The following is a 25,904-nucleotide window of genomic DNA, read 5'->3' on the forward strand; positions in this document are numbered from 1 at the left end:
AGCATAGGGGAGGGAAAGAGAGAGAGAGGGAAGCACACGGAAGGAAAAGAGAATTCCAGCTCTAAACATTGGAAATGGATCAAGCAGTTTGAAGGGGGTAGGAGAAGCAACCTCTTAAAACCATGAAAAACAAAGGCTAAGATATTGCCAGAAATATAGCTGACAGAAACAATATTCTAATATTAAGTAGAAAGAAAGGGAGTTCCCAACTCAATGAACAAATAGGGAATGAGATGCCTCTCCCAGTTGAGAAACCAAAAGGAGCACAGCTGGGGCTGCGGCTCCACATGAGGTTAGTGGATGATTCAGGGATGTGAAGAGTTTCTTCTCCCAAACAAAAGGCACCAACTGAAAAGCCATTGGCCTGGCCAGGAAGTTTATGATTAATTTAAATAAGGACATGGGAACTTCCCAAATTGTCACAGAAAGCTTAAAAGTGATGCCTCACTTTATTGAAAAAAAAACCACCTGAAGTACAGTGAGATCTGACCATCCATTGGAGGGCGGTAGTGTTCCAAAAAAAACATGGAGCCTGCTACCCAACTGACCATGATGTGGAGATGCTGGCGTTGGACTGGGGTAAACACAATAAGAAGTTTTACAACACCAGGTTAAAGTCCAACAGGTTTATTTGGTGGTGGTTGCTATCAAATAAACCTATTGGACTGTAATCTGGTGTTGACCTTACTGTGTTTACCCAACTGACCAACAGACGGATTCCAACCAGAATGGACCCCATCCTCACCCACTTTAATACAGAATAGCACATTGCATTTAAAATGATCGGTGACAGCTTCCCCCACGGCTACAACACTGTAACCCTACCCAGTATGGCTGCAGAATACGCCCTTCCAGAAGCTGATTTTCCTATCAGTTAGATATTCAGCCCAGTAAATGACATTATCTGAGTGAACCTGCTTTTTTCATCACCAAGACTTCAGAATTAGGCTATGGGAGCAAAGCCTATCACAGTGGTTAAGAATAAATCAAATAACACTTGAAGAAAAATATTAAAAGATGCAAAGAATAAGCAGGAACCTTGGAAAAGGGCAGATGGGCTGTTGTAGGCTGTTGGCAGAAAGCTGGATACAATTAACTGGATGGCCTCCTTTGAACTGTAGTTAAGTTTACAATCATATTCTAAGAAGTACTTTGATCAATTTTTTGACTAGGCAGAGATAATGAGTTTCTCTTCAATTGAAGCAAGTTGTCAAGAGCGCTTTAATTTTCATCCTCCACAAGAAGCTATGGACCTTTGAATTTCTGCAGCTCTTTACAGATATGAGCCACTGATGATTTGTAATCCCTGTTTCAGAAACATTAACTGCAGGACCACAGCGGTTTAAATTTAAAGGGTTATGAAAATGTTTGACAAACCTCGTTTACAAACACAGCACATTGCCAAAAATCATATAGAGATAAATTATGATACTTCTTGCACTAAATGTCATTGGAATTAAAATGATGCATGACTCATCTCAGACAAAATGAAACTCTTTACGCAAGCACATACCTTGCCAGCTTGGATAGACCCCTACTTTTTTTTAATGTAACTGCCTCATAGCACCATAATCCCCTAGCTCCAATAAATCTGAATTTCGATTAGCTATGTTTAATTATTTTTTGTTTGTTGAATGGAGATGTTAGATATGTGGGAAATGTGGGAAGTCGTTGCCTCTGTGCCAGGAAGAAAAGAACTAGGTCCTTTATTTAAGCCAAAGAGAACAGAAAAGCATGTCTAAAGACAATCACCAAGGAAACAGAGGTGGACAGAAGGTTTTTACACCAAGAAAAAGATGAATTGCAAGGCCGGTGGTCTGGAGAGCTGCGAATAGCTGAATCTCATGAGCCAGTTTGAAGTTTATAAGGAGACACTCTGATCTGACTGTAGGTGCTAGCAAAGAAAGAGTATAGTGCTGCCTCCAAGTTACCAACTGAGCATATATATTGTCAGCGTAGCCTACCTAGTCCTAAATTATTAGCTTCCACCCCCTCATCTGCCTCCTTCATTCCATTTACCCATTTTCAGTTTATGAAACTTATTGAGCACAGAATGGGTCAAGGACAAGGCCTAACAGTGGACAAAGTGGACAATGTTAACGATGGAAGAACAAAGACACAGCCATTTTCTTGGGAACCTTAGTGATTCTGAGGAAGACAAAGGAGAAAGAACAGGGAGATCAAAGAGGTGAAGTTGGACTTAAGCCCATGCATAAAACGCTCTGGAGGCCTCTTGCAGTGTTCCTCTGCAGAACTCCACTTCCCCCCATTTCTCCTTTTTACATTTTATTTCTGTCCCATTCCCACACCATCCCCCACCTGCCCCACCACCACCACCACCAACATCTCCATCTGTCACAGTTTACAACTTCTTTGCCAGTCACACCCTTTATTTTCTCTTTGGACAGCTTTTCCCCTGGTTTCTGTGGCTATGACTCACCTTTCTTTCCCTCTCCCTGCAGTATAAATATCTTCCACTTTCTATGCCTTTTAGCTTTGACAAAGGTTCATTTGGACATGAAACATCAGCTCTTTTCTCTCCTTACAGTTGCTGCCAGGCCTGCTGAGATTTTCCAGCATTTTCTCTTTTGTTTTCAGATTCCAGCATCCATTGTGATTTGCTTTTATCCTATGCAGAGGGCAAGGTGGCCTGAGAGAGTAAAGTGAGGAGCCTCTGCACTTTTATCAGCTATCCACATGAGCTGTGTGTGTCCCTGACCTTTGCCCTAGCCATGTATTAATATCATGGCACCAGGCATCTGATGCCAAGCCTTTACCTACCCTATCAATTTCTTAATCCTCTTTGATGCTGTATGTGCATAACCATCAGTGTAGGTAAGTATATTGCTATAGACTTTCCTGTCATGTTTTTTCTATTAAATTAACAGTTATTCTTTATTAACTAATCACAGGAAGGCTCAACTGTTCCTCAACACCTTAATTACATTACCCATTCATCAATTATTTGCGAGACATTACAAACCAACTTTGCAAATTCTTCTCATAATTTAATTCCTCCAGCCCAACATCATTCTGATGTGTTGTACTCTCTCCAACATCAATATCTCCTTACTAAAGTATAGTGTCCAGAGCCAAATGCAGTATTTTAAATGAGTTTGAACCAACTTCTGATGCAGTTATAACACAATTTGTATCTCTCTCTATTTCAGTTCTCTTGAGATTAGAGAATGTTTATGGGGAAAGTGCAATTAACATGATGTTGTTGATGGGCTTTCAAAAAGATATTTGATGAAGCACCACAGAACAAACTTGTCAGCAAAATTAGAGCTCCTGGAATGAAAGGGACAGAAGCAGCATGGGTACTACACTGGACGAAGAGAGGAAACAGAGAGTAGGAGGAACGGTTGTTTTTCAGATTGGGGATTTTAGGTGACGCTTCTCTTAGTAATGACTTAAATGTGGGTGCAAAATGCACCATTCCAATTTTTTCCCTTCAGGTAATTAACTAAGGCACCCTTCTACTATAATGTTAGTTCACATTTGAATCCTCTGCAGCAAAACTCACCTGCAACTTCATCCACCAGGGAGCTGTGTTAAGATCCCAGTTGGTGTTACTATTGGACAGGGAGGTCCCAGAATGGAAAACAGGTTCAGTAACGTTTCACTTTTCTTAGGAAAGTGTGAAGAAACGGAGTCACGGGATTGCTAATTAAAAATGAAGGCTGTGATTTAGCAGCCACAAGCGCAAATCCTGTCATGGCTGCTACATCTTGCGAGAGGCCAAAAATGGGAGTTCCATTGATGAGATTTTTGAACATGAGGAAAAGTAAAATACTGTGGATGGTGAAAATCTCAAATAAAACTAGAAGAAGGGTCATCACAATTTGGAATGTTGTCTTCAAAAATGCTGTCTAACCTGCTGTGTATTGCCAGCACTTTCTGTTTTTACTTAATAAAGAATCATATCATTATCCTTTGCCTCTATTGTAATTATCTCTAACAGACCCTAATCTCCATAATTCCCTTTAAAACTAAATTATAATCAAAATGCTTCCCAATTGATATCCCTTCCATGTGCCCAGTTTCATTCCCTGAAACGGAGTCCAGAACGGTTTCTTTCTTATCAGGCTTGCTATTGTGGTTATAAAGTTTTGTTGCATGCACTTTAAGAATTCTGCACCCTCTGTGTTTTATAAATCTAGCTAAATGCAGTTTTTCACCTCTATTTGGATGATCTGAAGCCATGCTAATATCTGACATTATACAAGGGATATATATTAGAGATAAATAGCAACTTTGCAAACATATTTTCTTGATAGTAGCCAAAAGCGCATATTGGGAAATCATAGCCACATTTCCGTGATTTTCTTTTCAATAAAACTATTAGATGGATAATTTTCAGAGTTTCATCCACAATTTCCCAATGTGTTACTGGTAAATTAATCTTTCTACTGGAACAACACTTATTAAAAACCAGCCTACAGCACCAAACATCTGAAAACATTGTGGCAGAAGTTCGAAGGTTAGGATTTACAGTGGTTCATTGAGGGGAAAGGGGGCATATCCCATTTAGCATTTTTAACTTAATTGATTGATTGTGCTCTTTAAGAGAGAGCAAGATTTGTAGCAATCCTTAAACTAAGGAAGAACAATCACCCTTTTTAAAAGCTCAAACTAAAAATGTACATTTGGCTCAAATTTTACATTCTCACCTTTCCCATGCACAGGTTGGCAGCAAGATGGGGAATTGGGCAAAATAGTGGAGCTCCACGCCCTTACCTACCCACTGTTGCTGGTATTTTGCCAGTGTCAGGGAAATATCAAGTAGCTCACTCACCCATGGATTCACTGAGGCCTTCAATTGACCAACTAATGCCCATGTAAGGGCTTGCTTCTGCCACCATTGGTATTTTAGCAGCGTTGGAGTTACCCATGCCAGATAGCAAGGCCTTGCTGCCAGCCTGGGGTGCAGAAGACCTCCTGTTTGGGCAACCTGTGCCCAAGTTGGTTCCCCAACTCCTGTGTGTTTCCATTCTCTCAGCCTTGCAGAAAGTGGCCACCAGCCCCTTACTGGGACCTGCCAGGCTGGCTGCGGTATAGCCCCAGATCTACCTCGCAGTCCACTTTGGTGGGAGCTGCCTGTAGTCCCATCAGTGGTGTTTCAGGTTCAAGACAGTTGCTGGCCAACATCTTTAAGGTTAGGACAGGGTTGTTGCCTCTGCATAAAATCCCCCCTACGTTACTACTCCCTTATTTGTGTATATAATAATAACACTCAGCATATTACTTAATGCAAGGTAAATACAAAGAGCAAAGTCAATGCCAGCAATTGTATTTGTTAAGCTTTATGCATATTATTGAAAATATTTTACTAATTTATTGATAGAAACAAGAATTTTATAACTTACAGTGTGATCTTCCATGGAAGGTATCCAACTTTCAGCAGACACTCTCTCGTAATAGACACCCCTCTCATACCCATTCAAGTGACCACTCTCTCTCTACCTGTTGGACAGGATGGTTTCCATGCTCTGCGCAAAGCTCTGGAATGTATTGGAATTGGCCTTCTCCATTCTTACAAACATTGTGCATACGCAGGCGCACATGGTATATCTAACATTTACCCATCTGCCTTCTTCAGTAGTTTCTGCAGAAACTTAACGGCACATCTCAGGAATGCTGGGCTTCTCATCCTGTAGTACCAGAGGCACACTTTCAGTATGAAACATGAAAAAGAAGAACAAGGTTAGGTTTTAGTGTGGAAGAGAAACAGAAGAAAAAATGGCAGGAAAACAGTTGCAGTTTGCCACGGTGAAATGAAAGTAAGAAGGGCCATGGCGTGCAAGAGTAGAAACAAAGATAAACTTATTATGTGGCAGTGATTTATTTGACTACATTCATTGCAATTCTGTGAAATAAACCTGCCTTGCTATCATACAAAGCAGCAGAGTACAGGTAATTAAGGTCACACTTTTCTGTGTCCTTTTTCAGAACATTACTGGCTGCACTCCTACCAATCCCATTCCTGACAAAGTATTGGGCTAGCTATAATTGAAGGTGATAATGGATACAATATTGATACAGCATTGAGTTCTTCTGTTGGCTCTGTTGCTAGGTAACATTAAAATTTACTTCAAAATACAACTGTCTCAATAAACAATAATGGAAAACTTAATTAAACATTCATTCAATGAAATACAAACACTAGAAACATCGCAAAGAGAGACGTAATCCAAAATTATCTTGATAGCTTACAGATCCTCCAACAAATCGAATAAGAAGAATGAGTCATAAACTGTCTCACACAAACATCTTAGTGCCTGATGGAACAATTAGTTAAAACGTATTTGTTCAAGATAAAAGCACGAAACTGGAAATGATTCTTCACAGCAGATAAATGGGGCCATCTGTTGTACAGTTAACTCCTTGAAAAGTTGAAGTAAACAATGTATGTCAGAGGTAGTTGATTTTTAGCCCTGTGAATTATGTCTCTATTACGTCAACCAGTGAAACTTAGATTTGAATGTTGTGACGGTTGGCCGCAAATGTGAAAAAACTAGTTCAAAGCTACGCAGGAATCCGGTGAAGTAATTGCACACAATTATCTGTAGTCAGGTTATTTGCTTAATAAGTCATGTATAACTTTGGCCTTTTGCAGGGAGGTATCTGAATGCATTGACCTGAAAATCCCATTCTACATATAATTAAATCCAAAGCTAAGTGGTTTCATCAGGAAACAACATTCCCTACAACCTTTGGAAAGGCACAGAAAACACTAACCCAATGTCAGCCTTTGTCAAGGCCTTTGAAGAGGTGAAAATAAATCCAAAGCAAACTGAAGTGAAAGAAAACCCAATATGAAAGAGCTAGAGTTGGCAGGTAAATGATGGAGCAGCCCAGCACATGACCTTCTGTTTTATGGCTGGTGAAGTGGATGCCAAGATGCATGTGATAAGTAGTCCTATTTGATACTCCATGCTATCCTATTGACAGCAGGGCCATGACACAAAAATAATAGGGCTGTAGTGTCAGGAGCAGAGCCAGGCCTATATACATTACAGAATAAATGACAACTTGTCACACATCTCTTGTGAGCCATAGCCTGTGCAGGAATGATGAGAGGGCTGGCAGGCAAGCAAACTCACACAATTGAACTGCCCAACGCCTGTTCAACCTCCAAAAATTAGAAATGAAGTAAAACTGTCCTGATAAAGCTCTGAGCTCATTAGAAAAGCATGGCAACTCTAAATACTAGACACAAAGCTCCTGGCCACCAAAGCAGGAACACAAATGAAAAATAAAACTAACTGAGTGTTCTCAAATGCTCCTCCTATGATTACTAAAGTGCTCTCCTATAAGCAACACGGTTCCTAACAACTATAGGCAGCTCACCAAACAGAACAAGACCGTAGCAGATAAGTGGGGCCAGCTACTGTACAGTTAACTCTTTGAAAAGTTAAAGTAAACAATGTATGTCAGAGGCAGTTGACTTTTAGCCCTGTGAATTGTGTCCCTATTATGTCAACCGTTGAAAGTTCGATTTGAATATTGTGAGGGTTGGCCGCAAACGTGAAAGAACAAGATTTAACTCCAGGAGATTGATTTGAATAACAAAATACTGATATTTTACAGAAGTCTGTTAGCAAAATGGCAGTCGCCACTTGAACAGTTTAAAATTTGATTGAAGGATTGCGCAAAATGCAATGGGCAGATCCAGCAAAACATATGTCTGCCCTTTTTCCAATCGGCAACATCTGAACGCTGTCATTTAGTTTAACAACTAACTTAATCAAAGATTCGCTAGTCACAGGAATTGGAAATAGCTTCTCCATTCATAGATATTCTTTGCCCAGTGTTATTTGTGACATACTGAAAGAATTCTTTATATTCAGGGTTCTCAAACCTTTCATTTCACAGGCCTCCTTCTTACATTATTAAAATCCCACTGTTCCTCCGAAATGTAACACAATAATTATTTCTGACTAAAAAGTAGTTACATAACTATTTACCACTATTTTTGCTTTACCTACTTAATGTGAAACTTATTGCTGGTGCTTAGCAACAATTCTGTCAAGACTTGGAAATTTGAATTCTACATATGTCATATACTATTGCCCAATTTACTCAGCCTCACATCATAGGACAATTCTCTCATCTTCACAGTCAACCCGCTTTTATTAATTCATTCATGGGATATTGGTGTCACTGGCTAGGCCAGTATTTATTGCCCATCCCTACTTGTTCTTTAGAAGGTGGTGCTGCGCTGCTTTCTTGGTTCACGATGTGGAGATGCCAGCATTGGAATGGTGTAAACACAGTAAGAAGTCTCACAAAACCAGGTTAAAACCCAACAGGTTTATTTGATAGCAAACACCACAAGCTTTTGGAATGCTGTTCCTTCAACAGGTGAGTGGAGAGTGTTTCTGATCAGAACTCTCCACTCACCTGTCAAAGGAACAGTGTTCCGAAAGCTTGTGGCGTTTACTATCAAATAAACCTGTTGGACTTTAACCTGGTGTTGTGAGACTTCTTCTTGAATCACTGCAGTCCATGGGGTGTAGGTACACCCATTGTGCTATTAAGGTGGAAATTCCTGGAATAAGACCCAGCAACGGTGAAGGAACGGTGATATATTTCCAAGTCAGGATGGTCAATGTTTAAGGGGAACTTTCAGGTGTGGTTTTCCAATTTGTCTGCTGCCCTTGTCCTTCCAGATGATAGTGATTATGGATTTAGAAGGCACGGCGATGAGTCCCTGCAGTGCATCTGACATACGGTGTACATGGCTGGTACTGCTTGTTGGTGGTGGAGGGTTTGAATGACTATGGAAGGGGTAGCAACCAAATGGGCTGATTTGTCCTGGATGGTGTCGAGCTTCTTGAGTGTTTTTGGAGCTGCACTCATCCAGGCGAGTGGGGAGTATTCCACCACACTCCTGACATGATTGGTGGAGTTACATTTTTTTCTTGGTAAAATGGGAATGGGTGCGAAAACAGGTGCCATTTCCGCTAGCTGCATCATGCCTGATTTTACAACATTTTCCTGCCGCAAAAGGGGTGCAATGAGGTCGTAAAATTCCACCCAATGTTTCAATGAGGCCAGTCACCAGTGGAGTGCCCCAGGGATCTGTTCTAGGACCCTTGCTGTTTGTCATTTTCATAAATGACCTAGATGAGGAAGTGGAGGGATGGGTAAGTAAGTTCGCCGATGACACGAAGGTCAGTGGTGTTGTGGATGGTCTGGAAGGATGTCAAAAGTTGCAGCAGGACATAGATAGGATGCAAGACTGGGCGGAGAAGTGGCTGATGGACTTCAACACAGATAAATGTGTAGTGGTCCATTTTGGCAGGACCAATGGGATGAACGAGTACACTATCAAGGGCAGGAGTTTTAGCAGTGTTGAAGAGCAGAAGGATCTTGGGGTCCAGGTCCACAGGACTCTTAAATCGGCCTCGCAGGTGGAGGATGTGGTCAAGAAGGTGTATGGTGTACTGGCCTTCATTAATCGAGGGATTGAGTTTAGGAATCGGGAGGTAATGCTGCAACTTTATAAGTCCCTTGTCAGGCCCCACTTGGAGCACTGTGCGCAGTTCTGGTCGCCTCACTATAGGAAGGACGTAGAAGCTATTGAAAGGGTACAGAGGAGATTTACAAGGATGTTGCCTGGATTGGGAGGCATGCCTTATGGAGATAGGTTGAGGGAGCTGGGACTCTTCTCCCTGGAGAGATGAAGGTTGAGAGGCGACCTGATAGAGGTTTATAAAATGTTGAGAGGAATATATAGGGTGGATTCTCAGAGGCTATTTCCCCGGGTTGAAATGGTCGCTACAAGAGGACACAGATTTAAAGTGCAGGGAAGCAAGTACAGAGGTGATGTTAGGGGTAAGTTTTTCACTCAGAGGGTGGTGAGTGAATGGAATCGGCTGCCGTCAGTGGTGGTGGAGGCGAACTCGCTGGGGTCTTTTAAAAGACTTCTGGATGAGTATATGGGATTTAATGGGATTGGGGGTTATAGATAGGTCCATGGATTGCTAGGTATTGATGTGATCAGCGCAACTTGTGGGCCGAAGGGCCTGTGTGTGCTGTAGTGTTCTATGTTCTATGTTCTAAATCTGTATTACTCATATCCAACAGGTTGTCCAGCATTTTCTGTTTTTGTTTCAGATTTCCAGCAACCACTGTATTTTGCTTTTAGTTGGATAGAACAGAGGAAGCTATGGGGTGACCTAATTGAAGTGTACAAAATTGTGAGGGGCCTAGGCAGCTTGGATAAGAAAATCTTGCTTCCCCTAGCTGAGCGCTCAATTGCTAGGAGCATGAATTTAATGTGTCGTAGGGCAATATTGAGGATTGTGTCTTTTATATTTTAAAATATATGTCCGTTCATATTTTATTTAATTTCAGTATAATACATGCAGGGCTACATAGAGCAAGCCCAGAGAGTCCAGCCTCACCAGAGGGAAGGAAATAGTTAATGCAGACAGTAGAGGTCTGCTCTACCAATAGATAACGATTAATGCATGCTGTCAACTTCTGGTGTGCAGGAGATCGCTCCGAATTATCATGACAATGGGAGAATTGGCATTAAGACAGCCAGGCTCCATATAGTCTAGGAAGAATATAGTCTTCCATAAAAAATGATCATCCAGCAGAGGGGGATAATGATTAACACATCAGTGCAAATCAGTTGGGCAAATACAACGCTTTGGCAATATAATCAGGTAAATGGAACTGCCGAAGAAACTAATTAACTAACTAACAAAGTTGTCCTGAACAATGCATAATGAAATTAAAAGAACCATTTTGTATCCAACTTGAGGAATTAATATGCTAACATAAACCTTTGTGACTCAAAACAGTATATTACCCTGTACCAATCTACCAGGGGCAGAGGGGACTCGCAGGTAACCTGGGATTTCAGGCCTGAGTTCAGCTGTCCCTCATGCTTGTGGAACAAAAGCTTTTCTTGAAGTTCAACACAGTCTCCAAAGCTCAATTTATTTTATTTCCCTCCTACAAATGTGATTGGTAAAGCATTAGAGGGGACATAAGGAAAACCCTCTGCATCCAGAGAGTGTGGGTGCCTTTAATTCACTGCCTAAGTTGGTGGTTGAACCTGAAATGCTCAACTTATTAGAAACATACCTGGATCTGTGTCTGAAGAGCTGTAACCAGCAAGCTTATGGACAGGGGCAAACACAATAAGTTGAATGGCCTCTCCCTACATGGAGGAGGACAAGTCTTCTATGGTTCCACAGAATGTTACTTGTCACTTGTCAGCCCAAACACAGATATTGTCCAAGTCTTGTTGCATTTGGAGATGGACTGCTTCAGCATGAGTCATCATGACTTGTGCTGAACATTGTGCAGTCATCAGCAAACATCCCTATTTCTGATTTTACAATGAAAGGAATGTGATTGATGAAGCAGCTAAAGATAGTTGGGCCTAGGACATTGCCCTGATGAACTCCTGCATGATGTCTTGGAACTGAGATGATTGATTTCCAATAACCACAACCATCTTCCTTTGTACTAGAAATTACTCCAACTGGTAGAGAGTGTTCCCTCTGATTTCCAGTGACTCCAGTTTTGCTAGGGCTCCATGATGCATACTCAGTCAAATGCTGCCTTGATGTCAAAGGCAGTCACTCTCATCTCACCTCTGGAGTTCAGCTCTTTTGTCCATGTTTGGACCTAGGCTGTAATGAGGTCAGCTGAGTGACCTGGTGGTCAGGAAAGAATTTCCAGGCTTTTGACCTAGTGAAAGTGAAGGAATGGCAATCTATTTTGAAGTCAAGATGGTGTGTGCCTTGGAGGGAACTTGAAATCTTAAAAACAATGGTGTTCCTATGCATCTGCTGCCCTTGTCCTTCTAGGTAGTAGAGACTACAGTTGGATAGTGCAGTAGAAGAAGCCTTGGTGATTTGCTGCAATGTCTAGAAGATGATACACACTGCTGTCACTAGAAAATCTTTACTCTACCATCTCCATCGCAAATATTTCCTATGGCAAGTCACATTGCATAAAGGCACTTCTCCAAAAATCTCCCTTTACATAAAAAACCAACCTGCATATAATATTGCCTGCAGTTGCAAGTCAGGTACGTACGAGGTCTGTAATGAAAATTAGCACGCATGCACAGAAAGTGAGCTTTTGCCTGCCCCTGACAATGCATTATATAAAGACTCAAATTTTCAACACAATACTGGCTCTCTGCCGTGGTGAAAATCCTAAATCCAACCCCCAAACTCAACTCAATAGAATCATCGATATCAGTTCATCTAACTTCCAGTAGTCTGAATTGTAGTAGATAGTGTCAACATTAACAATTCCAAAAAGAGTGAAGGAGTCTACTCCAAACTTCATCCTTGCTTTTCAAACACTTGCTGTTTATATTTCAGTGTTTCAGTATCCATGGTATTTTGATTTTACATTAGACTCAATTCCTTGCATGGATGAATTTCATCATCTATCTCTCTTTCAACACCTTTTGAATAATGGTTCCAGTTCCTTTGTACAAGATGCCATGGTGGGCAATCACTGCATCTCTGTAAGTCCAATACTCTCACAGCAACTGGCATATCCTTGATGGTTTCCAGCCATCTTTTTGTCACTACTGTATGGAGAACTTGGAGAGTTGCATCTGTTGCATAGTTTACTTGATCTGAGCAAGAAGCTTGCTTGTCAGATTTAATATCTCTATTGGGTCGATGACTCCCAGAGCATGTGGTGCTGTTGTTTCTAGTTGAATCTGGAAGATTTCACACTCTGTGCTAGTATCATCAACTGCATTCAAAGGGAACGTAGCTCTTCACAGCATGTCAGCCGTGAACATCTGCTTTCCCTGCTTGCACTTCCCTTCCAAATGATACCTTTGCAGCAACCCACTTTATCGGCTTGATGTTCTTCTTTCCAGCAAAACAGTTGTGTGCAAAGTGACTCAGCTTCTTGCAGCTACAGCACTACTTCCCTTTTTTCCTCTTCATTTGTTCTCTGCCATCTTTACAATCTGTAATCTTGATCTTTCTGCTGGCCCTTTTGTAATATTTCTTCCTTTTCATAGAATCATAGAACCCTATAGTGCAGAAAGAGGCCCTTCAGCCCTTCGAGTCTGCACCGAACACAATCCCACCCAGGCCCTACCCCCATATCCCCACATATTTACCCACTAATCCCTCTAACCTACACATCCCTAGACACTAACGGGCAACTTCTTTGCATGGCAATCAACCTAACCCGCACATTTTTGGACTGTGGGAGGAAACCAGAGTACTGGATGAAACCCATGTGGACACGAGGAGAATATGCAAACTCCACACAGACAGTGACCCGAGCCAGGAATTGAACCCAGGAGCTGTGAAGCAGCAGTACTAACCACTATGCTACTGTGCCGCCCATTGTCTTGTGCTTGTAACTCAGCACAGTGCAAATCCTTATCAGCTACCCCATCAATATTTGCCAGCTGATGGTTAACAATATCAGAGCCTCTGCACATATCAATTGCTTTCTTGAGAGTCAGGTTCTTTTCTCTCAGCAGATGTGTTCTTCCACCAGGATCTCTTATTCCTAAAACAATCCCAACTCTGATCAGATCATGCTTCTGTTGCTCAAGTTCACCTGAATCAGCTACAGTTAGAAGTCTGACAACACCACGTTAAAGTTCAACAGATTTATTTGGAATCACAAGCTTTCGGAGCGCTACTTCTTCCTCAGGCTCCTTCTTTACTCACCTGAGGAAGGAGCAGTGCTCCGCAAGCTTCTGATTCCAATAAACCTGTTGGACTTTAACCTGGTGTTGTGAGACTTCCTACTGTGCCCACCCCAGTCCAACGCTGGCATCTCCACATCACAATCCAGCTAGACAATTCAGAGCAGTCACATACTGGTCAATATTCTGTCTCTCTCCCTCAGTTCTGGCATTGAACATGAAGCATTCAGAAATAGCATTAGGGTTGTCAAGGCTCTAAAATTTCACAAAACTGTTTCTTCCTGGTTCAATTAAACTTTTTCCTCAGCACTCATGCTCTTTATTTGTTCAAGTTTCTTGTTCAACTCTGGCAATTTCACAGTTTTGTGATTAGATTCAAAGAATTTCCAATTTATTTTCAAAACTGTCACCTTCCCCACCGGAGCCGGTACTGGAAATTCAGAGACATATAGACTCACCCATTGACCAATCTCCCTGTAGAAAGTTGCAGAATGACACTTTACTTATAACATAAAACATAGAATATTACAGCGCAGAACAGGCCCTTCGGCCCACGATGTTGCGCCGACCAGTTAAAAAACAATGACCCTCTAACCTAAACCAATCCCTTTTCATCCATAAACCTATCCACGGATCTCTTAAACGCCCCCAAACTAGGCGCATTTACAACTGCAGCAGGCAGGGCATTCCAATCCCTCACCACCCTCTGGGTAAAGAACCTACCTCTGACATCCGTCCTATAACTACCCCCCCTTAATTTAAAGCCATGCCCCCTCGTGCTAGCTTTCTCCATCCGAGGAAAAACGCTATCACTATCCACCCTATCTAAACCTCTAATCATCTTATATGTTTCAATAAGATCCCTTCTTAGCCGCCTTCTTTCTAGCGAAAACAACCCCAAATCCCTCAGTCTCTCCTCATAGGACTTCCCCTCCATACCAGGCAACATCCTGGTAAACCTCCTCTGCACCCTCTCCAAAGCCTCCACATCCTTCCTATAATGTGGGGACCAGAACGGCACACAATTCTCTGCTCTTACAGCTATCAAAATCCATTCAATTTCAGCTACACACTTCTGACACCGTGTTCCAAATAGTAGCTGAAATGGCTTCTGCTCTATACCAAGGATGATATCAGAGGTCACACAACTTTGACAAGCCTATGCACAAAGGCATCTCCTCAGACATCATTCTTATTTTTCTACTCCAGTCGCCTTGAAATAAAGACCAACAGCATGCAGTTTGCCTTCCTAATTGCTCACTTTAATCAACATGCTAACTTTCTCTGTTTCTTGCACACTTCTGTCTGGTAAGGATAGAGATTGGAAGCCACATCTGTTTATATTTCTTGTCATTAATTCAGTAGAAATTTTGATCTCTAATTGTCCCTCTCTTGTCAACTCCCAATGAGGCTATTGCCTTCATTAACTCTCACAGAACCGAGAAGAATCTGAGCAGCTGAATTCTTGCTGTACTCTCTCTGAATATGTTTACCTATAATTAGTTCCATTGGCATCGGAGTCTTTCATTGCATTTTATATTCTTGAGAATGAATAGTTGTATGAAAGAGGTTTTCATCAGCCCATGATTGTAAATTCTGACATTCAGTTACTGAAACTTTGCAGGAGAGGCAGGGGTTTTTTTAAACATTCATGGGACATGGGCATCGCTGCTTGGGGCTAGCATTTATTGCCCATCCCTGGTTGCCCTTGGAAGGTAGTTGAGAGTCAACCACATTGCTGTGGCTCTGGAATCACATGTAGGTCAGGCCAGGTAAGAACACCATAGTTCCTTCCCTAAAATGTTAGTGAACAAGATGGGTTTTTCCAACAATTGACAATGGTTTCATGGTCATCAATAGATTATTAATTCCAGATATTTTTTAATCAATTCAAATTCCACCATTTACCGTGACGGGATTCAAACACGGGTCATCAGAACATGAGCTGAGTTTCTGGATTAATATGCAATGATAATATCATTAGGCCATCACCTCCCTTGAATCGGCGTGACATTGAGAAACACAATATCAACAGATAACCTGAGCAACAATTTAACCTGCTTCTCCTTGGTCACCAGACCCAATCATAGAGCCGTCAACTGAATGGGAATTGAAGGAGATCAGTCATCTATCTCTGTGTAGTTCAGGGCAAGGAACAGTCTTGAACTCCACTAAAATAAATAAATCAGAGGCTGAATTATGCTCAATGTAAAATCTTTAATACTGAAGTTCCAAACAGAGCCTTGGATTATTTGGGATTTATTTGACATTAAACTTTTTATTTTGTGTCAGTTTTATTTTTTGGAGGAGGCCTTGAAACGTTCTCATGGATGCCTAGTTGAAAACTTTTGCTTTATGACGATCATTTCATTAAATGAGACAAGAAAAACAGCAACAAAAGCAAATTGTTTTTACCATTTGTCTATCAGGCATTCAAGTGCAGTTTGAAAATATATATTAAACATTAAGCAATTTTTTCACATAAACATATTCCCACTGCGTAAACTTACTTGATTTATTTGAGAAGCCGAGGTAAAGAGCTACAGTTCATAATACAACACATTCGCAAAGTAGAAAAGAGTGCAAGACAAGGTAAAATAATGCACTGAGGTTAATTGACACCCAACATACGCTTTAACATCCTATAAATTGATGGAGAAAGGAATCCTTGAATATATTCAACTCAAAAATATCCTCCTGGCTCATACAACTTTTTGATGCATAGTTTACACAGAACAGAAACGGATCATTTGATCCAATCAGTATATTAACATGTCATGGCCCTCTACATAAGGATGTGGCTGTTGCTAAAAACTCTGCTGCCATAATGAAGAGGGAGAAATAACTTAATCAATTGTTTTAGTTAATGAAGCACAGCAGGCAGCACAGTGGCACAGTGGTTAGCACTGCTGGCTCACAGGGACCCAGAGACCAACTCTCGGCTTGGGTCACTGTGCAGAGTCTACACGTTGTCCCCATGCCTGCGTGGATTTCCTCTGGGTGCTCCAGTTTTCTCCCACAGTCTAATGAATGTGCTGGCTAGGTGTATTGACCATACTAAATTCTCCTTTAGTGTACCCGAACAGGCACTAGATTGTGGCGACTAGAGGATTTTCACAGTAATTTCATTGCAGTGTTAATGTAAGATTACTTGTGAATAATAAATAAACTTAACTTAAAAGGAATGCCCAGAAGGAGGAGAAAGTCAGGAACTGTCATAGACAAAGGGCATTTTTCTCAAATTAGCATTATATCCACAACACCATGCAACCTACTCACTTGATGGTGCAGGTGTCATGTAGCTTACAGATCTAAAGAATGTAATATCAATACCTGGGGCACCATATTTTCAGGGCCATTGGCTCAAAACAAGGGTATACTATTCCTTGCCCATCCCAAGAAGTTGCCACTGACAGCAAGAAGCAGTCTACCTCACATTTTGTTCCTATTGAAGCACCATTTCGGGCAGCATGACTTTGTATGGTGAAGGCCATGTCTCACCAACATGATTGACTGTTTTGAAGAGGTGACAAAGAAAATTTGTGAGGGAAGGTCTGTGGATATAGTTTATATGAAACTTAGTAAAGTGTTTGACAAGGTCCCACATGGCAGACTGGTACAAAAACTAAAAGAGTGCAGACTAACATGTGACTGCAGAGATGGTGTAGGAGAAAGGGTTTAAGTTACTTGGATAATTGGAACACATTCTGGGGAAGGTGGGACCTGCACAAACAGGATGGTTTGCACCTGAACCAGAGGGGCATAATATCCTGGGAGGGAAATTTGCATCTGCTCTTCAGGGGGGTTTAAACTAATTTGTCAGGGGGATGGGAAAATTAGATGTAGTCCAAAAGCCAGTGTTGAGGGTCCTGAGGTACTGAGGAAGGTACCAAGGTCGCAGGAATGTACAGGCAGACAGGATGGCGGGTTGAAGTGTATGTACTTCAATGCAAGGAGCATCAGGAATAAGGTAGGTGAACTTGGAGCGTGGATTGGTACTTGGGACTATGATGTTGTGGCCATTACGGAGATATGGATAGAACAGGGACGGGAATGGTTGTTGGCAGTTCCGGGGTATAAATGTTTCAGTAAGAGTAGGGAAAGCGGTAAGAGAGGTGGAGGAGTAGCATTGTTAATCAAGGATAGTTTAACGGCTGCTGAAAGGTATTTCGGGGGCGATCTGCCTACTGAGGTAGTATGGGCTGAAGTTAGAAATAGGAAAGAATCGGTCACGTTGCTAGGAGTTTTCTACAGGCCTCCAGATAGTAATAGAGATGTGGAGGAGAAATGGCAAAGCGGATTATGGATAAGTGTGGAGGTCACAGGGTAGTTATCATGGGTGACTTTAACTTTCCAAATATTGATTGGAACCTTTATAGGTCGAATAGTTCAGATGGGACACTTTTTGGACAGTGTGCGCAGGAGAGTTTCCTGACACAATATGTGGATAAGCCAACAAGAGGTAGGACCACATTGGACTTGGTACTGGGTAATGAATCGGGCCAAGTGTTAGATTTGTTTGTGGGAGAGCACTTTGGAGACAGTGACCACAATTCGGTGTCCTTCATTATTACAAAGGAGAGGGATAGGGTCACATGCAGGGCAAGGTTTATAATTGGGGCAGGGGAAATCATGATGCCATTAGGCATGAATTAGGGAGCATGGGAGCAGAAACTGTCAGGTACGGGGAAAAAAAAAGTGGAGCTTTTTCAAGGAACAAATACTACATGTCCTTGATAGGTATGTCCCTGGCAGGCAGGAAGGAAATGGCCAAGTGAGGGAACCATGGTTCACAAAGGAAGTTGAATGTCTTGTCAAGAGGAAAGAGGAAGCGTATGTAAGGATGAAAAAAAAGGTTCAGTTGGGTCACTTGAGTGTTACAAGGTAGCTAGGAATGAGTTAAAGAAAGAGGTTGGGAGAGTTAGGAGGGGGCATGAGAAGTCCTTGGCAGGTCAGATAAAAGAAAACCCCAAGACTTTTTACACTTATCTGAGAAATAAAAGAATGACCAGGGTGAGGTTAGGGCCAGTCAAGGATAGTAGTGGAAACTTGTGCATGGAGTCAGAAGAGATAGGTGAGGAGTTGAATGAATACTTTTCTTCAGTGTTCACTAAGGAGAGGGGCCATGTTTTTGAGGATGAGTGCGTGATACAGGCTGATAGGATGGAGAACGTAGATGTTCTGAGGGAAGATGTATTAGCAATTTTGAAAAACCTGAGGGTCGATAAGTCCCCTGGGTCAGATGGGATACACCCTAGGATACTTTAGGAGGCAAGGGATGAGATTGCGGACCCTTTAGCTTTGATCTTTGGGTCATCACTGTCCATGAGGATTGTGCCAAAGGACTGGAGAGTGGCAAATGTTGTTCCTCTCTTCAAGAAAGGAAATAGGAATGACCCTGGTAATTATAGGCCAGTTAGTCTTACTTCAGTGGTTGGTAAGTTAATGAAAAGGGTCCTGAGAGATAGGATTTATGGCCATTTGGAAAGATGCAGTTTAATCCGGGATAGTCAGCACGGTTTCATGAGGAGTAAGTCCTACCTCACAAATTTGACTGAATTCTTTGAGGAGGTAATTAAGTGTGTGGACGAAGGTAGAGCAGTTGATGTCATATACATGGATTTTAGTAAAGCCTTTGATAAGCTTCCCCATGGTAGGCTCATGAAGAAGATAAGGATGTGTGGGATAGAAGGAAATTTGGCCAATTGGATAAGTAACTGGCTGTATCATAGAAGACAGAGTGGTGGTAGAAGGAAAATGTTCAGACTGGAGGCCAGTTACCAGCAGTGTACCACAGGGGTCAGTGCTGGCTCCTCTGCTATTTGTGATTTTTATCAATGACTTGGAAGAGGGGGCTGAAGGGTGGGTTAGTAAATTTGCTGATGACACCAAGATTAGTGGAGTAGTGGATGAGGTGGAGGGCTCTTGGAGGCTGCAAAGAGACATTGATAGGATATAGAGCTGGGCCGAAAAGTGGCAGATGGAGTTTAACCCTGATAAGTGCGAGGTGATTCATTTTGGTAGGACAAACTTGAATGCAGATTACAGGGTCAATGGCAGGGTTCTAAGGAATGTGAAGGAACAGAGAGATCTTGGGGTTCATATCCCCAACTTACAACAGAATATAGATAGTTGGAGACTTGGGCACAGAAATAGCTGATGGAGTTTAATCTGGACAAATGCAACATGATGTATTTTGGAGGATCAAATTTAGGTGTGAATTATACTGTAAATGGCAGAACCCTTGGAAATTAACATACAGAGGGATCTGAATGTGCAAGTCCACAGTTCCCTAAAAGTGCCAACACAGGTGGCCAAGGTGATTAAGAAGGCATATGGCATGCAGGTCTTCATCAGTCGGAGCACTGGGTACAAGAGTTGGGAAATCATGTTGCAGCTAGATAAAACCTTGCATTTGGAGTATTGCATGCAATTCTGGTCACGACACTATCAGAAGGATGTGGAAGCTTTGGAGGTAGTACAAAAAAGGTTCACCAGGATGTTGCCTAGTCTCAAAGGTGTTGGCTATGAGGAGAGGTTGAATAAACTAGGACTGTTTTCACTGGAAAGACAGAGGCTAAGGAGAGACATGATAGAGGTCTACAAAATTATGAGAGGCATAGACAGGATAAATAGTCAGAGGCTTTTTCCAAGAGTGATAGTGCCAATTACAAGGGGACACAGGTTTAAAGTGAGCAGGGGAAAGTTTAAGGGAAATGTACGGAGGAAATTTTTCATGCAGAAAGTGGTGGGTACCTTTAACGTGTAACTGGAGGAGGAGGTGGAAGCAGACACATGAACAACATTTAAGAGGCATCTGGATTGGTACATGAACAAGGAAGAAATAGAGGGATACGGGCCAAATAAGGGCAGGATTTTTTTTTTAGTTAGGGCATCATGATCGGCACAGCCTTGGAGGGCTGAAGGGCCTGTTCCTGTGCTTACATTCCTTTGTTCTTTGTTGTTCACTAAGAAAGTCGCAGGGCAGGGAAATAGAAGACATGTCGCATACATTATCAAAAAGGGGAAATCCGTGGGTAAACAGACTGAACATATCTGCACCATTAGACCATATGACATAGAAGCAGAAGTAGGCTTCTTGACCCATCGAGTCTGCCTACTGCTAGAATCTGCCCAATCTGGCTTATAGCATCATGACACTTCAGTTAAGATCACAGTGCGATAGCTGGGGTAAATACAACGGTATTCATGGGTCCTAATGTAAGACTTTAATCAATGACAACAATACTTGGTGTGGCCAGGATGTAAAGAAATGTGTTTGGATGTTCCATGTTGCAGTCTGGAGCAAGAGTAGGATTTAGGCCAGATGTGTGCCATGTAGAGCAATACAGAGAATGCCTCAAACCTGATGGCTAGGTTTTTACCAGCAATGGAGAGGTAGTATTGCTCCCACAAGCCTAGTTTCTATTCTACTGTGGTTGCATGCTCCTTCCAGTTTTTGCTTCCCCATTCCCACCCATTGGCCTGCCAAACCCTGCTGAACCATATCCCCAGCAGTCTCAAACAATCTACCCTGACAGTAAAAGGGACAAAGGATCAGTCTGCCCAGTTCCCCCAAAAAGTGGGCTGGAATTCTCCCATCCCACCCGCATTGGAATTCTAGTGGGGTGGGGGGGAGCAGACTATGTAAAGGCCCATTGAAGTCAGGCAGGTGAGTGTGGCCGGAGAATCCCATCCATGGCCTTGTTCTTGAGCAATTTATTTTGACTCTTGAGGCCAGTTTGGGATGGTGACGAATTCTCATCAACTTGCAAACTGACAGTTCATGTAATATTTTAAACCGAGCTTTTCCAGTGCCTGGAATGATCACCCCACTTGGGCCCACATCCATCTGGAAGGTCTTGGCAAACCAGTAGAAAAGTTACCACACAGAAAGAGGCCATTCTGCCCATTGTGTCTCTGCAGGCCAAAGAAAGTGAAAAAAAGAAACTAACCATTCATTTTAATTCTACTTCCCAGCAACTGGTTCATGGTCTTGAAGGTTGCAGCACTTCAGAAACAGATCCAATTATTTTTTAAATTTCAGCCTCAGCCACCAATTCAAACAGGGAATTTCAGACACACCTACTCTCTGTCTTTTCTCATGTTCTCTCTAATCGTTCTACCATTCATAATTCTATACCACTGGTAATTGCCCCTCATCTAGGGGAAACAGGTCTCTCCTGTCTATCCTTTCTAGGCTCCTCTTAATTTGTACATCTCATTTAGGTCATTCCTTAGCCTCCTCTGCTTAAGGAAAACAATCCCCTCCTATCTAGTTTTTTTCTAATAGCTGCAATTTTAAAAGCTCTGCAACATTTTTGTAAATCTCTTTTATACTTTCTCCAGAACAGTTATGTACTTCCTGTGACGTAGCAACCAGAATTCTACAAAAATTCCATTAGTGGCCTAACCAGCATTTCACACGGTCCCAGCATTACATTCTTGTTTTTGTATTCAATACCACATTTAAAAAAGGAAAACATTCCATATACGTTCATAACCACCTTATCTATCTATCCTGCAACCTTCTGAGACTTGTGGGCATGCATTCCAAGGTGTCTCACTTCCTTTACTCCTCTCAATATCTTCCAGTTTTTTGAGTATTTCCTTGCATTTTTGCCCTCTCCAAATGCATTACCTCATACTTCTCTGGATTGAATTCCTTTTGCTATTTTTCCACCCACTCAACAAACGATTAATATTATTCCGGAGACAAAAGAACATAGAGAAGAACATAAGAACTTGGAGAAGTTCAGCCCCTAGACCCTGCTTGATCATAGCTTGTCTCAACAGCTCAATCAATATGATCATAGCTAATCTCAATAGCTCGATAAATATGAGCATAGCTGATCTCATCTCAGCCTCATCGCCAAATCCCTGCTCATTCCCCATAACATTTCATTCCACTGCTAATTAAAAACTTACCTATCTAGCGTGTCGGAGTCCACTGAACTCTGGGGTAAAGAATTCCATAGATTCAAGACCCTTTGAGTGAAGTAATTCTTCCTCATTCCTGTTTTGAATTTGTCACCTCTTAGTTTAAAACTATGGCCTCTCATTCTAGAATGTCCAACAAGAGGAAACATCTGCTCTACCCTGTCAATCCCCTCTAGCATCTTATTTACCTCAATTAGATCTTGTAGTGGAGATTTTCTTTTAAAATAGTGGCAAATTTCTAAAAACTTAGATTCTATCTGAAAAACTTGCAAAAGGCAAATCATTGTTCAAAAGACTTAACCAAAATTTATTTTAAATAGAAGAAATCATACAAGACAGACAATAAATTAACATATGGATAGGAGGGCTTTAGAGGTTCAAAAAGCCCAGGTTTGGCGCTATGGGACCCCTCCAAAGATTTGAGACACTCAGCCAAAATACTGAAAAATTATACTCTTCATTATCTAAGATAAATCTCCTCATTAGCTTAGATTCCATTTCATTTAGTATTAACATGTCAGTCCAATACATGTCAGATTATCCCAGCCAATCGCAATATGCCACTTGATATAATGATATTTCATTTGTCCACTTAATTCTGGACATCTTCCCACTTGGCTAAGCCCACTTCCTTGTTGCTATGTAGTTAGGGATGCTTCTTTAGCTAAACCTTCCCCATAGGCACATTGCCAGGACAGAGACATATGCCACTCTCTGGGCCTTTAGAATGACACTTTCTTATGCCTGGACAATGGGTGCTTCTGTAATATTACAATGTGTTACAGTCTTTGTCCCAGGACTTGAAACTTCTAATACTTACTCTGCTGATTAATGGACTCCCAGCTCTGAACTACTGACCTTACCATTCATTATATTTTGCAACATTTGCATTTTGACTGAGTTTAACAATACATTTATACATTAAAAATATATTAAAATACACTTAATATTTCAATATGCACTTTAAAATCATTTTCATTTTGTTTTAAAACTGTTTTGCATTCATATGTGAGCACTGTTCACATTAACTGGTTATATAGAATCATTTAACTCCCTCCAGCTGTTCTGTCACGATAAAGACTACATCTGCCTGTGAATCTAACTAACTGATCTAAAATTCCCTTCCACAGAGCCCCTCTCAATCATTGTATAGTCATTAGCACTGCTGCTTCACAGTTGTGGGACAACAGTTATCCTCTTCATTACCAACCACACAGCCAAACTTCCCAATCATACCTCCCACATTTAAGTCCAGATCACTAATAAATACAATAAGCAGCAAAGACCCCAATACCGAACCCTGCGTAACACCATTGGAAACTGCTTTCCATTCGTTAAAACATCAATCAAACTTTACTCTTTGCTTCCCGTCACTGAACAAGTTTTGGATCCGATTTACCATTCTCCCCAGTATCCCATAGAATTTGACTTTTCTGACCAGCACGCTTGGTTAAATGTCGTATTAAAATCCATGTAGTCAAATTTCATGACACTTCTCTCATCAATCCCCCTTGATACTTCCTTGAAAAACTTGATTAAGTTAGCAAGACACAATCTTCCCCTAATGAAAACATACCGTCTCTGATCAATCCATGCCTTTCTAAGCAACAGTATATCCTGTCTCTCAGAATTGAGTCCAAGGATTTTCCTATCACCAAAGTCAGACTGACCAGCCTATAGTTTTCAGGCTTATCGTTCGCACCCTTTCAAATAATGGTACAGTGTTCGTGGATCTCCAATCCTCTGGTACCTCACATGTGTCTAGTGAGGATTGGGAATGATCCTCAGAGCATCTGTTATTTCCACCTTGCCTTCCTTTAACAGCTTGGAATGCAATCTGTCTTACCCTAGTGATGTGCCTGCTTTCAAAGCTGTTAGTCCTTCCAGTACTTCCTTTCTCATAATGCTTATTAATGTAACCAATGATAACATTGGATCTGTTATAATGTAACCAATGGTAACGTGTTGTGAGGGTCAGCTGACCCAGTAGACAATGTAACCAATAACAAAATGATGTGATGGTCAGTTGACCAGTTGACCCAGTATAAATAAAAAGCAGGTGGGAATTGTGGGGAGCTTGTATGGTTTAGGGTGTGACCTAAGTGTTAGAGTAATGAAGTCTCTTTGCTGAATTTTTTTCTTTGATTTACTTTCTAAAGTTAGTTATTTTAATGCTTGCAACTCAAGGACCCTTCTTGCCGGATTAACAGAGGAAAACTCATCATGGCTTGTTTGTTTTGTAAGGCCTGAAGTGGTGCTACTGACTCAGGACATGGCCGTGACAGAAGTTAGAAGCAAATTTGTGTCATTTGATTGTTCGCCTGTCTTTCCAGATGCCAAACCATACCAGCAATGGAAAGCAGAAGTAGAAGTGTGGACTCTTGTTACTACAGTACCAAGCAAAAAGCTGGATATGACCTTAGCTTTGTCACTTCTGGCTAGAACTAAGATAAAGGACAAAGTGTTTTCTGACTGGACTGCAGATGCCCAAAATAAAGAGGGGTTACAGTTCCTGTTGCAATATCTGGACAAGTTTTACCAAAAAGATGAGTTTTAGGTGAACAACAAAGGGTAGCTGATTTTTGACAGGATGAGAAGACAAAAAAAAAGTCCTTGGAGAAAAATGTAATGGATTTTGATAGGGGCTGTAACAAACTAATGAAATTTAATTTGGAGATTCCAGAAGCAGTATTGGCCTTTAAGTTGTTGGTCTGTGCATGACTGCCTCAGATGGACAGTCCTCTGGGAATGACTGGAATACAATTTAAGGGAACAGAGCCCCTCTTTGATCAGATGGTATCATCATTAAAAAAAATTTTTTGGGAAAATAATTGTTCCCTGCTACTTTTTTCAATTCAGATCGGAATGCTGTGGCGACCACAATAGAGGATTCAATGGTAGCTTCACTGCATTCTTGACCAAAAGGTACACAAAAGCCCCAAAAGAAACATAATTTCTTCTTGTTAGGCAATTCACTATGTGGTGATTATGGGGAAATCACAATGAAAACAGCAATTCATATCCCTTTTGCATTTCTTCAGTTTAAATGTATTTTATCAGCCTTCCATATGTGTCTATCTCCATTATCAAATCGGTCATATCTGGTTTCAACATCAGATCTGTTATTAGTACAAAGAACAAAGAACAACCCAGCACGGGAAACAGGCCCTTCGGCCCAACGAGCCCACGCCACCGCATCCTCCTACACCTACCCTGCCCTGTGTGTATGTGAGTGGAACCCCTAACTTAGCCAGATTCAGGGGAGAATAGTGTCAATTTGGTAAAACCAATCAGC

This window comes from Carcharhinus amblyrhynchos, chromosome 9, assembly GCF_965287045.1.
Source record: "Carcharhinus amblyrhynchos chromosome 9, sCarAmb.v2.hapA, whole genome shotgun sequence".
Taxonomy (NCBI): domain Eukaryota; kingdom Metazoa; phylum Chordata; class Chondrichthyes; order Carcharhiniformes; family Carcharhinidae; genus Carcharhinus; species Carcharhinus amblyrhynchos.